This window comes from Poecilia formosa, unplaced genomic scaffold, assembly GCF_000485575.1.
Source record: "Poecilia formosa unplaced genomic scaffold, Poecilia_formosa-5.1.2 Scaffold54, whole genome shotgun sequence".
In the NCBI taxonomy this organism is placed as follows: domain Eukaryota; kingdom Metazoa; phylum Chordata; class Actinopteri; order Cyprinodontiformes; family Poeciliidae; genus Poecilia; species Poecilia formosa.
The window spans coordinates 1838031-1851344 of NW_006799993.1; positions in this window are offsets into that span (position 1 = coordinate 1838031).

Genomic DNA, 13314 nt, shown 5'->3' on the forward strand with positions numbered 1-13314 from the left:
TAACCAAGATATTTTCCTTCCAGATCACATTAGCAAACCACGGGGACACCAGAGTCCAGCCATTTTTCTTCTTTAAATAAACTATATCCACTGATATGTATAATTAATGACAGAATAAGATGGAAAAGTCTGTTTCGGCTTCATGATTATCACTCATCTCATTGTGGGCGCAAACTAGCTGAATGAAATTGATTTCCTTTAAAGGGTTTTAATGGTAATAGTATTGCTTTAGCTAAAGTCCCAAAGCTGTCAGATTGACACACACCTCTTAAATATTCCGGATTGACATCTAGATGAGTCTGTAAGCACTTGGAGGAGGCGCTGTCAGAAGATGATTGTTCTGCATAAGACCCTGTCATTGATGTGATCTTCATCAACGTTCTGTATGCACAGTGTGCCGTAAGCAAATCCTAGACAGGCGAATCCTCTGAATGGTGATGGAGTCCTCTCATTCACACAGTTTTCATCTAACACCTCTGAGATGGATGAATGAAAAGCAGAATTAAACGTATATACATATCTCACACATCAAAGGTTCTTCTGCCGTATTCATTTTTACTGGGTGACCTTTAATGCGGAGTGGAAGCCTCAACTGCATTTACACTGAGTGCAAAACTACGAAATGGGTCAGGAAAATTGGATGGGAGCAAAGCTATGCATGGAAATATAGGAAGTGATTTGTATTCATGAGATTGCAGAAAGTTTGTTTGAACCTTGTGGAGGAAAACTGCAGACAAGCAAAATTCCTGCCACACCTGTCATGAACAAGAGGGAAATGTATCTTTATTGTGAGAAATTGGTTGTTTTCCATGTTTGTCATATTTATTATCTAATCCAAAGCAATATATTGAGGAGAATCGGATTTATAGTGCATATAATTAGTTTTCTAATAAATTTGATTTGTGACTTTTCGTTTTTTTTTTTTTTTTTTTTTTTTTTCTGGTGATGTGTTAAAGAACTCTAAACAGTATGGTAGTCAGAGTAATCAAATTATAGGAAGAGTCTAAATGAAAGGCAACAAAGCAGCTATAAGAACAACCTTATGCTGAGATTAATTTGCAGCCGACTTTATTACACCGTGTGATCCTCTTAAATTAAGATGAATTAAAGGGCAGCTGGAGCCATAAGATTTAATTAAGATTCAGCGCTCACCTTCTGCTGAGCCACGTTTGCTACTTCATTTAAATTAAACAACGTGGACCTGGCTGGTGGACTGTGAGCAGTACAGTGTACTGATATCCTTGCTTTGCCCTCAATAGCAAATGTATCGTTAGAGAGTGGAAACGAGTTATGGACAAATAACTTCTCAGTGTTAAGATTCCTTGACAAAACAATTTTTATGTTAGATACATTTCATTCTTTTCTCTTTTGGTTACTATTGGGGGACTAAACTAAAAAAAAAAACTAAACATATAGCGTAATATGGTCTATCATGTTTAAATCTCCATAGACTTTAATGGATGAAAGTCATCAGACATCGTATAAATATAAAGGTTGAGTTTTGTATCTTTATGAATAGGCTTTTAAGTATTAAGTAAGAGATAAAAATTGATTCATGATCTGCCCTAATACACCTGTCCCACACATGAATAAGTTTGTTCATGCAATAAGTCATTAACCAAGAGCATAATCCTCTAAAACAGTCGTCTTCTTTTTTGTCAGTATGAGGTTTTTGATCACTTGACTCGTGATGCAAAAAGTGTTTCCATTGCAGTACTGGAAATATCTAAATTCAATACAGCCACAAAACCACCTCATCCTAGAGCAAATACTTTTCTTTTTTTTTAATCAAAAAACATCAAAATGTCAAAATTGGAATGTTTCCTTTAAGCAAATTAATTTTTTCAGTTCCAGTTTGCGCAATGATTTGGTCAGTGGAAAGGCAGCTACTGATGACAGTGAGCAAAATGGAGCAGAGCAAATGATACGCAAACAATCAAACTTTTATAAATATGCAGATGTGATTCGGGACCTCACAGGATTTTTTTCCCCATCAAAATGGGTTCAGTATTTTTGTGGGCTCGTGCTTTTAATTAATTCCATAAAAAAAAAAATAAAAAAAAATGAAATGAGTGTGGTTTTCCACACTCATGGAACCAACCTGGAGCCATCTCATTTTATTACTGTAAACACTGTGTTTTTTAAATGTTTGATCCTCCGTGTGTTTACAGAGTAGGGAGACGGTTTAGCCACACAAATTACATTATTTGTCTGGTTATCCCCACAGACAGATGCCTTAATGTCATCAGTCTAATTTATTAATGCTGTTTTAAACAACAAGTGACATTTGTGAATCTTTCGCGGTCCCCACAGATGATTTCTGATTGATACCATCTGCACTGTTTAATACAGCATTTGCAGCAGGATTTATTATGGGGGTGTTTCAGCAGAAACAATCCCAAACACAGTGCATTAGCTTTGAAAATCATGTCTCATGGGTCTAATTTAGAGTATTGAAGTAGATTTCGTGGGACACCAAGACATCGGATATTTTTTGATATGTTTGTCAGATATGATGCACTCCTGTTCTGGATAATTAGTTTATACAAGAGTCAGCAGTGTGGCTGACTCTTGTATATGAGCACAACTAAATGGATATATAGTTTTTAGGTGTTTCATATCATTCTCATTTGCGTCTGCTTTGTAGAGGTGGGACAAATGTATCATGTGAGGGCAGCCATGGAGAAAAAACAAGATGTCAAAAAAATTCAGCTTAATACCAAAAAAGCCATTTAGTTATTAGCTTTTAGTAGTTTTAGTCTTCAGTTTCTCTTTGCTCAGAGCTGAACCTTACCTCAGCTGCTCTGTGTTCTCTTGGTTGTCCTCACCTGGTTTCTTTGTCACAATCACATCTCCACTGTTCTCACTCTCCTTCTTTCCATCGCAGCTAGATTCTACTGTTGCTGTAAATGTACTTTTTGTTTTCATTAATTCCTCGTCTGGTTCCTGTCTCCATTTTTCCGTCTCCTTTTGCAGTAGAAGGGAAATATATAATAGTGTTTTGTTGGCAATCATAACATTTTGATGGGTTGCTGGGGTCCCTGGCACCAGCGAAAGCACCCTAGCACTTTAGAAATGACAGTTTTGATGCTGAAATACTTTTTCCTGTCTGTTGTGCATTACTTTTTCATGTCTTCAAGTATTTCGCTTTTTTACAACAAACTATTTGGATCAAAATGTTATAGAACATAGTTTATAGCCAGGTCTACTGATAGTAACATAGGTGCTTCATTTCATGATTCAAGAGTAATGTAACTTTTTTTCTGGTGTATAAGTATGTCACTGACTTTCAACAATAAGCATAATCCAAAATGATGAATAATTAATGCACTGGAGGTGTTGCATAGAGCGGTGAAGCACAATCTCAGTATTTCTCAACTACAACTGATGACCCTAGTACTTTAATTTGTGTGTGCACTTTAAAAACTGTTTCTACGAACACATTCACCACTTTTTCTTGCAAGCCAAAGTTCATGAAAGCTTAGCTTGTGACATGTTATTAGTGAAGTTTGATAATTGTTTGTGTAAAGTTTTGTAAAGTCTACAAAGTGGATGTGGGGCAGATTTTTTTATTTTTTATTTAATTGGATGTGTGTCATTAAAGGATTCATCAGCAGTAGCTGAAAATGCATGAAGCCATTTTCTGAGCTGACAGATGCCCTTTGGTTAAGTGACTTTCCCTGCCGAGCGCGCCTCATGCAGCATCTATCAGGCAGCTTTGAAACATCGATAAAATGAGGGCCGCCTACAAATGAACACATTTAGCACTTCACTCGCCTGCCTTACCTTTGCAGGACTGGGCTCCGGGGAACAGGAAGTGGGGTGGGGGGCAGCGCTCTTTGAAGGCTGCTCTGATTGAAATAACAAAAGACTTTGGGCCTGTTTGCTGCATGTGGTGGCCAGCACTTTAAAGCCTGGGAGCAGTGGAGGCGCATTGAGCGCCTCTGCATGAGCCGGCCGACAGGCCTTCATTCTGCTCACGTCTGACGCTCTGGATGTGGGGAAATTTCAATTACACCGCCTTTTATTCCAGGAGGAACCGTCGCAGACTCAGGTCACGGTCTCATCAAACTCTTTGGTTTCATCAGTACACTTGATACTGCTATTTGTTCCATATTTATTGTTTTACTGCATGCAAAGTTAGGAGGAAAATTAGGTTCATCGAGATAATTTAATAGGATTAGACTTGAAAGTCGGGGCATTTAGGATGCAACTGTTGCCGCGCATGAGATTAATAAACTAATTAGGATTTTTCTTCTCCCGATAAACATCTTGATCAGAAGGTTCTAAGCCTTCTCTGCGGCAGAATTTACATCACGCATACAATTCTTACATTCATGCTTTTTATAGGAAAACCTTTTCACTTCACATCTGTGTAAGAATGTGAAATCACGAGTACAGGTGAAGGATCATAATGTTGATTTCCACAGATTTAAGCAAACATTGGATAGCTGTCATGTTTTCTAATAATAAGTGATGATATTACTATGCTTCAGAGATGCAAGCAAACATTTATTTCTTATGTTTTCTGGGACGTGGAGTAAACAGAGAATGGAAACTAAACTAAAAAGATAATTAGTCACATATACCATTGAAGAATCTGATTACAGCAACAGCATCTACAGCTAAAAGGGGCCGTAGAGAACAGGAAATATAATTTTCATGAGAGGTTGTAAATGGTCAAAGTGTCATCCATATGAATGGGGAGACAGAGCAGAACATTGGTCCAATCATCACACATAGGACAAATATCTGCTGCAAATGTCTGTGAACCATTATCGAGGTCTGGAGGAAATTGAGCTACACTAGTTTGCTTATTGAATTTAACTACACAAACCAGCTTTTTGATGTAGTCCCTAAGTGCATCAAAAAGACATGGCCAACAATAACCCTGTACCACTTTCACTTCTATTTGTGATGGATATTGACGGCTGCAGACTGGAAATAGCTAAGAAAAGTTGCAGTTTTGGACATATTTTGTCCAATACGGTCTGGTTCTTGTCAAATCCCTGTACTGGCCCATTCTGATTCTAAGACATTACCTTTGACAATATCTGGCCGTCATGTTTGTGACCTTAAGCTCAAGGTCAATTGGGTTATTCAGCAGGACAATTCTCTGGAACACACTATTTGATCTTTGAATGGCTCAGAAAGTGATTCTGAAACCATTTTGTTGAGTTTTATTTGAAAACTTCATCATACTTACTTTGGCTATATTTGATATTAGAATATGTTTAAACATCTGAAAAAGAAGAAGAGATATGTAGGGAGGCAAATACAATTCCCTGGTACTGTAGCTCATATTGGGGCAACCATCAGCCTCTCTGCATGTGGATTTCCTTTTTGTATCTTTTTCATGGTTAGCTGACATAGATTTTGCTGCACCAAGTTCTTTGAATCACTCCTTGGTTGAGCCCCCCACTGATGGACCAAGCAAAAAAACAATGCTTGTCCCAATTGATGCTGCAACTCCAATCACTCCTCAGAGAAGAAGACCACGTACAAGACGTGGGATGCTTTGTACAAGAAAAGAAAAGGAATCCGAGGACAGGCCTCCTCCAGGGTTGGATCTGGATCTGGATCCTAATTACGTGTCAATCCATATGATTAATTCAAATTAGTTTAAGGTTTTCTACCCACAGGAATTGGTGACAAACCTTAAAATCAGAGATTTTATCAAGCAGTCATTGCGATGCATTCTAGAGTCCACAAAGACAAGGTGGAGCTCAGATGTGGCCTCTTACCTACAAAACTAATTCCTCCGCTGTCACGTTTGTTTATTATCCTCCTCCAAATTGGAGAGGTCAGCGCACAGGTCACCATTACTGACCCGCTGGTGCAGAGGCAGAGCTCATGACCGTCAGGTGTCTCACCCAGGTCGGTCAGCCAATTAGAGAGTTCATGAGCATGCAAATGCAGCAGCACTCATTAACGCAACACTTCAGTTTAACAGAGCCAACACAACTGGAACCTTATCTGAAAACCAGAAATCATTTTGTTTGCTCTGCTGCAACATGTCCTCATTATGCCTTTTTAATTGGTCCAAGTTTGTTGTAGGATCCAATATTGTCAGAGTTCAGTCGGCTTTAGCACAAACGTTTCATCCACGGCTTCTGTCTTCATTAGCTTGTTGGCATGTGTGTTTACACACTTCTTCAGCAAAGTGCATACATTTCACTGGAGGCAGAACAGCAACTGGGTCAGAACACGGTGTCCAATTAAAAAGTGGAGTTTGTTATTCCAGGTTACGCAGCATCAGAGACTCCTGTTTTTAATTTAACTTGTTCTTTTTTAAATATCAGACTATCCACTGGGGAGCAGAGAGAACTCCTTTGACAAAGTTAGTGTTGGTCTGCTTTTTATTGTGGGGATCATTGAACTGGTGACAGACCAACTGGACCATGATAGTTGAACACCAGTTCTTATTTTTTTGCTTTCTTTCTGTCAAATAGGCCAGAATTTCTGGTTTTCTTTTTAACCCTTGTAATGTTTGATAAAGTTAAACACATCTTTATCATTACCGGGTCAAAATTTACTTGCAATTTTACTCAGCCAAATATCTGAACCAGCACCAGCATGAAACAGGAAGAGGCTTGATACATAAAAACAGGGCAGCGCCGTTGTTGCTCAGGTTTGTCCCTAACACATTTACAAGCGTTTAAGTAAGACTTAGGAAAGATACAAAAACTGCGCTAGTTGAAGCGAAATATGAACATTGATGTTCGACTGCATTGTGACGACAGCCTTAAACTGTTGTCACTTATTTGTTGACAGTCTGTCTTTTGGTTACAACATTTTACTGTATAATGAAATGGTTAAAAAACAAGTTTAAAAAATCAGCTTTAATTTAAAAAAGAGGGTCTGCCAGTTTCTGTCATCTGTTGATCTGATTTTCAATAATTTATGACTGAACTGAAGCTTTTACACAGAGGACAGGGAATTAGCTGCACATGGTAAACACTAGTGGCACTTATTAAAAAATAAAAACATTCACATATAACTCTAGTCAGTTTGCTTCTTGGACAGAAAAACCAGAAAACACATATAGAGACAGCAATTTTATTGAAAGTTAGCTGTTAGCACACGATCAACCTGATCAGTTATATCGTTCATTACTGCTCTCTTAATGTGTGTGGTTATATGTTTTTCCTCTGTACTGCTGAAATTGAAAGTTCGGATTTTATTTGGCAAGGATTGTTTCACACTGAATTGTGGCTCCAGTTTATTGATCTCACAGAATCTCTTCACTGTGAGATCAAGAGCCAAGATTAAAGCTCTACTTACAATGTAAAGGAGGAAACAAAGCCAGAAGCAGTCGAGAAAATCAGGTCAAGTGCACTACAGTCAGATCAGAAATGGGAAATGAGGGTTGACCTGAAGAGGAGGCTCCCGTTTCCAGATATTTACGGCCTGATGCAGTTCTGTTCTCCACAGACGCAAGGAAGATTATTGCACTTAAGCCTACAGTGCCTTCAGAAGAGGGATGCAAGAAAGCTTTTAAAAGAAAAACTGACCCCAAACACTCGTCACAGGCACTTCTACACTATAAGAACCAGCCACTCAGTGATCCATTTTGCAGAAATACATCTGTTTTCAAGTTTTCACCAGCTGGAAAACCTTTGGAAGATGATAAAATGGTTCCTTTTTTGAAATATGCGCCAACAATCATGCTCCAAGCTGACTTCCTGATGCTGTTTCATACGGTGAACAGAAACCGACGTCGTTTCTCCATGCAGCGCCATATGGTTTGCTCCACACTGGAGGCGGAGACTGCATATTAAAAGAGAAATTGGAGGCGTAATTCCTCTGACTATATGAATTTATTCATTCCTTGTTTACAACAGTGAGTGTCTTAATGTTCCCTTAATCTGCTTAAAGAGTCAGATATCTGCTCCGTCTTTCCAGAGTCAGAAATCCACACATTACTGGGAATATGATTGGAATCAGAATCTGTTCAGAATTAAAAAACAAAAAAAAATCTGAAGAGGAATTTTATGAAAATCAGAAACCTGATCAGAATCAATCAGGAATGTATTTAATATTTTTAGAGAGAGGAATCTCAATTTGTTCATTTGAATCTGTTGATTGAATGTGAATTTTTTAAAACTAAATCTGTTCCGAGCTTAGAATTTGTTTAGAACCCAGGAACAAATTCAAATTTTAAAACCCGGTCAGCATCTGTCTTAAGACAAGTTCTGCTAATCCTGGTTCTTCTCAGAATATTCAAAGAGGAGAAAAAGGGGATGATGATGCATCATTGTCCCGTAACTCTAGACTGTTAAGTTTCTATCTGATTGACTGAAATCCAAAGCTCCACTTGCACTGCTTTTTTTTTAGAGACTGAACCAAAAATATGAGAACAAACTCAGAAAAGAAAACTTTCAGGACTGAAACAGTGTGGGGGGAAAAAAACAACTAAACATTAGTAACAAACCTGAAGATCAGAAATGAAGTCTTTGCTACTCAAGATATGACAAAATATTTTCCAGCAAGCGGCGATGATTTCTGAAGATCATATGAGTATCGAGAAAGAACAGTATAAACTCAGCGGTGATGCTGCATCTGCAGAGAGAGGCTGTCAAATGGCTGTAGGTTGTCACTGTTTGCTTAAAAATAAACAGTGAATGATGTCTGTTTAGTTCTGAACCTCCATCAACAGAGCACCATATCTGCTTTGTGAAGCAAAGTAATACTACAAAACCCAACTGTGCCGATCTTCTTGTCTTAGCATCCAGTGAAGAAGTGCTAACATTTCTGCACCATCTTGTGTTTACATACACTGAGCTGGTGAGGACCAGAGGATTTATCGTGATGTTCTGATGCATCCAAATCACACAGACGGAGACGAACGTCTGTTTTGTTTTGTTTTATTCAAGCCTGAGATAAAATGTAACGAATTCTTATGAAGTCCAAAAACTCCCAACAAATCCAACAAGAGAAGCTGCAGGAAAAAAAACAAAAAAAAAACGACTAACATCAAACCTTCATCAATATTCAGCAACATCGTCTCAGGAGAACAGCAGGAAATCTGGGAATGCTGAGCAGGTGTGTGTGTGTTTGTGTATACTCAGCTGTAGTTCCCACTGTGAATAAAACATTTGTTGTTGCAGCTTCAGCGAGAGCTAGAAAGTTAAGCTCGCAGCTCCAGCAGTTTGGTCAATGGTAATATGAGTGAAATTTGATGTAATACAACCTCAAACGTTCACTGCAGGTTATTAAAGAGCAGGCAGAACCAGAGAGGATCTGAAGGCTCGTTCCCAGCTTCTCCAAACAAATAATTTCATATTCCTTGCTCTTCTAACACCGAGTTTCCAAGTGGGGTTTAAGCTGCTTTGGATTCATTTTCATCAGCACTTACTCAAGAGGGCCTGAGCTCAGCAGGAAAGCTTTGAAAAACCCGCGTGATCATTAACAAGTTATTGAGTTTAGTATGATTAACACTTATTTGACTTGTAAACATCACCCTTTGTGACTTTATACAGAACAGACTCTGACCTGAACTGTGTAATTTCTTAATAGATGCCAACATTTCCACGTCGGACAAAACTGGAATCTTCAAATGAACAAAACACTCGGTTTGTTAAAATATGTTCAGACTTGTTTTGATAACGCCTTCCACCCTTTTATATCTTTTGGATTTTTTCTTTCTTTTTTGTGTGTTTTATCAGTAAAACAGATTGAGCTTCGGCTAAACTTCAAAAATGAGCCAAAAACTATTTCATTCAAATCGAATTAATAGCCGTGGTGATATGTCAGCGAAACGTAATTGATTCCCCAGTCTGGCATGTGAGAAAGGTCAAATTACACATGTGGTGCCAATTTTGGTTGACAAATGTGATGAATCATCCTTCTGCTGAGATTTATTTTACCTCATATGTATTTGCAGTTACTCATCAGATATTATGCCACAGATTCCTACCACAGGTTTATGATTCAAAGGTGGTTTTCACTCTAAGATGTGTTTTGTTATTTTCACTGCAGATAATTAATTTTTCACTGAGCTCTGGGGAAATTTACTGTGATGGAGTAACAACTATCTTTATTCTGACAACTCTGTTGTAATGTTATAAAGCTTGTGGTTGTGAAGATACCCCAGGTTTGGAGGAAAAGGGGTAAAGAAACAGGCCAACTTGAGAAGCAGCTTAAATGAACAGCCAACGTGCCTTTCTATAAAATGCAGCTTCCTCTTTGGAAACTTCTGTTTTTTGTTCTTGTTTCTGAAAACTCCTCACTGGCCACCTGTGTCGTCTCTTCTTTTTGCTTTAGCTTGACCTGTTAGCATCTACATTTGGTGAATATGCTTATCACTGGTCTAGCGTTAAATGTAATGATTTTGGTTGGATTTCTCTGAACATCTGTGTTATTCCAGAGTTGGACGACAATTTAAGAATTAACATGCTTATAAAAAGAAGTTGTCAAATATTTTTAACATTTCTAGCATGTATCTTAGGGAAACATTAGCCATCAAATAATTGGATTTGTTCATCTCAAGCTTCACAGTAAACTTTTAATGAGATGTTTATGTTCTTATGTATCCTGAATACTGGAAAAGTATGATAATTAAAGCAACTTTTAATAAGTCATACATCATGGCCTGTCTCACTATGTCTTAATGTGGCTTGCTAACTTTAATCCTCTGTAGTTACTGCATCTCCACATCAATCAGCACCAATGTATTTCTCCTCCATTCCTCACACATCCTCTATTTTTAAAATCTTGCTGCTCTCTTCATACCTTCACAGGTATGAAAAGAGCTTATTTGTTTTATTTTGTGCGCTTCCTTATTGACTAATGTCCCTTCACTTTTCAACTTTCTTTTATAGAAGAATACAATAGATTAGAATATCCCTTATTATCTCACGGTTTGGAAATACAGGCGTACCAGTACCAAGTTAAAGGTAAATGGAAGCATGCATATTCACACTAAGGCAGAAAAATAGAAAAAAAGACAATAAGACTGTACTATAGGGGCAAATTTACAACATAATACAAATAATATATCAAAATTTAATCAAAAATAGACTAAAAAATATGTGTAGAAGTTACTAGCAAATAATAAAGACCTGTTTTTTGAACAGTTATTTTCCCTTATTGGGCACTTTACCAAACAAAAACAGCAGACAATGAAACACTGAAAGCAGAAACTGCTCATGCATGACATAGGCCAGTCGAGGTGTTTCACGCTCAATTTAAAGTTTGAAGCTGTAGAACTAACTGGTTTGTTTTGACTCGGGTTCCACACTGCTTGGTCTCTATATGATTATGGAGATTATGTGTATAAAATTGTTCACCTAAAATCAAAGAAATGAAGTGATAGAGTTTCAAAGCTTCCAGAGAGTTATTTTTTATGGAGAAAAAATATAATATTTGCAATGCTGGGAATCAACATGCCTAGATAAAGTCTCTCTGCAGGAGCCGGGTTCATGTAAAGCTGGCTCACTGTGGTTTCTTCAGGCTGAAGCTTTCTCTACCAGGTCCTCCATAGGAGACTGATTGTGACCAAGACAAAAATCCCTGGTTTACTTAATCTATGTAGGACATAAAAACGATGTGAACGTAAACCTCTGTAGTAATCTTTACTTAGTTCTCCCAATGCTCTCTTGCTATTCTCTTTCAAAACCAATTTGAAACCACAGCCATGAGGGTACCAAGCCAAATACACAGAGTAAATTAAAAGAGGAAAAGATTTGGTCTTCAGTTTTTAGAGGGATAATTAACAGACAACTCGTTTCCATGGTGATGTTAGTGAAAAGTGTGAAATAGGCTGACTTGTTTTGTTCTGTGTCCAATGTGATCTTGAATAGTCATTACACAGCTTGTATTGCTTTAAATATTGACTATTTATCTCGTTTCCAAGCTGAGCAGTATTTATTTTGCACCAACAAACAACAGCCTGTCATCAGTTCTTCCTGTTATGTAAGGTGGCGTTTGTTGAAAAGGACGATCCTCTAAGCTCTACTCAGAGAACATCACTGTGCTGCTTAGTTGTTTTTTTCTGTTAGTGGTAGATAATGTAGTGCTCTGGTCATATATCCACATTCACGCTCTTTGTGAACATAATATTAGACGTAAGGATGAGTATGTTCCACAAAACATTGGTTATAGGGTGTTTTTTGCAAGCACGCTAATTCTCTGTCTCTCATTGAGGAACCAAACGGAAAAATAACCTTTATTTTTGAGGTGAATTGATAAAAAGTCGTGCTTATGGTTGCATTATGTAAGAGGGTTTTATTTTTGTTTTTCAACCAGCTTTATGAGTCCAAGTCTGAATCCTGGTTCATCACGTCATGTTTAGGTTGGACTTTGATTGACTTGGAAGCTAATTTGACATAACCTGGTTTTGTCATTGATTAAAATAAAGTCCAAATATACTGAGATGCATCATTTAGACGTATACTAAGGTTTAAAATCAAAGATGAAAATGTCACAAACAGAGTACATTCAAATTCAGCTCCATTCAAAGCAGATTCAGAACTGTAGATGCTATGCAAACCAAAGACAGTGATTTAAACTTTACCGTGAATGAAACCAACTGTATGCAAAACGAATGATTGTTGTTATAAAAAACTCAATAAAATATTTCCACTTCAGGGTTATAAAACTTGGGCTCTTCAGTCAACGCACCACAACCCCGCTTCTCATCCTCAGGCAAGAAGTCTTTCCAATCCGTCAGCCGTCGACTTCAACAGCCTCAGCAGTGAAAGTCTGAGGGAGAAATTATTTAAATGACACCGCTGTCAAGGAGCCCAAAGGACAAACTACAGCAAGCTGGTTAAATCAGAGCTTTTAAAATGAGACACGACATGCATTAAACAGTGCATGGCTGCGGTGACAGCTGGCAGTAATGTATGCATTTTTAAGAATATCATTATTGGAAGCCAGCGCACTGAGATTTGTGACACTGATCTCAATAGACGTGAATTAGATTTAAATGCTATCCTAATAACTGAAGTCTCCAGTGACATGAAAACAGGGAATCCAGCTGCCTCAGCGTCTTAGTATGCTGATTCTCCCCGGCCCACCCCTTTCCCAGACACATGACACACAGGAGGCAGGAAAAAGTCCTGTAATTTACAGACGCATGGGGGATGAAAAAGGCTGCAGAGCTGAGATGCATCACACCCGCTGAGAGATGCTCGATTGTTGGCATAGCAAAGGTTGGTGGGAATATGCATAAAATAATGTTCAGTTTTTAAATCCTCTTTCATAAACTATTTTTTTTTTCTAATTCCTCAGCTAACTCCTGATGCAGAACATTTGCTAACTTCCCAATACGTCTTGATGTATTTAAAATGCAGTAGGACAGTGAAGATG